Genomic DNA, 3,519 nt, shown 5'->3' with positions numbered 1-3,519 from the left:
TACAGGGGGCTGGAGAGATGGCTCAGTGGTTAAGAGCACTGGCTGCTCTTGCAGAAGACCCAGGTTTGAATCCCAGCACCAGGGGATCCAATGCCCTCTTCTGTTCTCCAAGGGCACTGCACGACACATGTGTACTTACATACATGCAGGCATAACACTCATGGAATAAAAATAAATCAAAACATTAAATAAATCAAATTTAGGATGCAAACACTTCGGTGTCAGCTTATATAGTACACCATTCTGGAAACATGATTTGTAAAGAAATATGTGGGCTCCAGCATTGCTCAGCGGTGCTGTGGGTACAGAAGCTGAAAGGCTTTGAGACAGGACTCAGGAAAGGGAAGCTACCTGTGCATCAGCCTCTCTGGCCTCAGGGAGGAGGATTTGGGATAGAGGCTAAAGAAGTGCCTTTGAGCAAGCTAAGAGGCACTGCAGAAAGAAGACACAGAACTAGAGAATTCACCAGGCAGAACTGTGGCAAGAAAATGTAGCAGCCTTAGCTCCAGCACCCATGACCAAGGATTAAAATGATTTTTCAAGTAGTGAGTTATTTTATTTTGCCTTTATTTTTATTTATTTTTTTGTCTTTTTAGACAGGGTCTCCCTGTAGCCTCAGCTAGCCTGGAGCTCACTATGTAGACCAGGCTGGCCTTGAACTCACAGAGATCTGCCTACCTCTGCCTGGAATTAAAGGCACCACCCCCACTGAGTTGTTTATTTTTTAATGATGAATAATGAGAAATATTTGCATGACCAAAGATAACTTGATAAGCAACACTCAGGTTCCTGGCTGTATCATTCAGCCATTCAAAAATACAGAGAGCTTACAAGGTGTCTGGAATTGTAGGGAATAAAAATAGAATTGTGAATAAGATAGGTATGGCTCCTTTCAGGGAACTTATAATCTAGGAAGAGAAAGAAAAACATGCAAATAAAGCAGGAAGAAGCTGTACAGAATGCCTGCAACAAAATGTAAACTAAAACACTGGGGTTGCTACCACATGCATGAGAGCCGGTGGAGTACTGACACCACATGCTAGCAGTTATGTGAAACAACACAGCTCATTCAGAAATGGCGGCACAGCCACTTTGGAAGACGGTAGTGTCTGATACAATTTTCCTCCAAACAATTCAGCAGTCACATTCCTTGATATTTTCTAAAAGGGGTAGAAAACATATGTACACAAAATCTTGTGCACAGATGTGTATAGCAGATTTATTCTTAACTTCTCAATTTTAGAAACAACCAAATGTCCCTTAGTGAATGAATGGATAAACTATGCTGCATCCAGATTATTGAAAAATTATTCTGTGTTAAGAGGAAATGAACTGGGGCTGGAGAAATGGCTCAGCAGTTAAGAGCACTGACTGCTCTTGCAGAGGATCCAGGTTCAAGTCCCAGCACCCACATGGAGGCTAAGAACTATCCTTAACTCCATTTCCAGGGGATCCAACCTCTTCTGACCTCCTAAGTGTTGCACGACATGGGTGCACATGCAGGCGATACACTCATCACATAAAAGATTTTTTTAAAAAAGAAATGAACTATTTACCAGATCATGAAAATATACACAAAGAATTTAAATGCATATTACTAAGTGGAAAAAGCCAATCTGAAAAGGTTATATACTGAATTACTCCAAGTATTTGACATTCTGGGAAGGGGGCGTAAATCTGTGCAGATAATAGAAAGAGGGACTATTGATGGCTGCTGGGAGAGGAAGCCTAAGTTTTCTTCTACGTGGCCTCTGATAGGCTGACCATATTCAGTGGATGGCCCTATACCCACGCACATACTGGCATCACTAAGTGGACTTGGTGAAGACGTGGAGGCTGGTTAACAGCACTGGCTGCCCTTGCAAAGGAACCCGGTTTGGTACCGAGCATCTTCACTGTGGCTAGTAACTTTCCAAGGGATCTGATGCCCTCGTCTGGCGTCCGTAGGTATTGCATGCATGGTGCACTTAAATGCAGACAAAACACTCATGCACGTAAAACTAAAACATATTTTTTAAAAAAAAGAGAGGGGGGGGGACTGGAGAGATGGCTCAGCAGTTAAGAACACTGTTCTTGCAGAAGACCAGGGTTCGAATCCCAGCACCCACATGGCAGCTAACAACTGTCTGTAACTCCAGTCGCAGGAGATCTGACAGCCTCTTCTGTCCTCCACGGGCATTGCACGACACGGGTGCACATGCCTACATACAGGCAATACATGCATACACACAAAATAATAAATAAAATATTTAAAATATTTTTAAAAAGAGAGAGAGAGAACGTGAATTTGGAAAGGAAAAGTGGTGGATGATAGGAGTTAGAGGAGAGGAGGGAGGAGGGGGACTTGATAAAATACATTATAATTATGTAAAAATTCTCAATTTAAAAAAAAGATCAAGGGGAACAGGGAAGATAGGAATAGACAGGCAGATATAGAAGACTTTTAAGACAGTGCAGTGCTTTTACAACTCCATAATGTTAGATATATTCTAGTATGTGTTTCTCAAAACCCATAGAATGTGCGACACTAAGAAAGAACCCTAAACCAAGGGTGAACTTTGGGTGAAAAGTCCATCATTTGAAATGCACATATCTCTGCTGCAGAGTGATGATAAGAAGGGAGGCAATGCCATGAGAATGCAAGGAGTACATGGGTGGATGGATAGATCTCTACCTCCACCCCGCTTTTCTATGAGACCAAACCTGTTTTTAAGATAGTCTATTAAATATAAAATAAAAGGCAAAACAAAAGAAGAGTATTGTTTTCTAGGGTAGCCATAACAAAATAGCATGCACTGGGAAGTTTAGAACTTAACAACAGATACTTTGTCATCACTTCTCTGACCTTCAGCTAACATCAAATATAAGTATTTTATCAGAATCTGGAGGCTACAACTCCAAGATCAAGGTGTCATCGAGACTGATTTCTTTTGAGGCCTCTCACATTGGCTTATAAAAAGCCTTCTAATTGTGTCTTCTATGTATGTGTGTCTGTGCCCTAATCTCTTCTTTTTTAAATTGTTTGTGTGTGTGCGCGCACCTGTGGGGGGTGCACACACCCATAGGTGCACAGAGGCTGGAGGAGGACACTGGGTGTCATGCTCTTTCACCTTCTGCCTTATTCCCTTGAGACAGGATCTCACTGAACCTGAAGCTAGACTGTTGACCAGCAAGTCCCAGTCATCTTCCTGTCTCTGGCTACCACAGCACTGGCGCTGCAGGTGCATATATGGCTAAACCCAGTTTGTTTTAATTTTTAATAACTACATGATTAGAAGAAGCATTCACTACAGATTTAACATATTTAGTAACACACTCCAGAGCAAGACTACATCTCTTTCACAAGTGGGTGCAACTTTCTAGGTTCCACTGTTGAGTTAATACAATTATACAATATTGAACTCAGTGTAAGCCCTGTAAGATATAAAATTGGATGTTTTTAAACCTTTAAGAAAGATCTCCATTTCATTTTAGAATACATTGTTCCTTGCAGAAAGACTCATTGGTTTTGCTACTAAC

This window comes from Nannospalax galili, unplaced genomic scaffold (assembly GCF_000622305.1).
Source record: "Nannospalax galili isolate Female #2095 unplaced genomic scaffold, S.galili_v1.0 scaffold1398, whole genome shotgun sequence".
Taxonomy (NCBI): Eukaryota; Metazoa; Chordata; class Mammalia; order Rodentia; family Spalacidae; genus Nannospalax; species Nannospalax galili.
Note: the sequence above shows the minus strand (reverse complement) of the source record.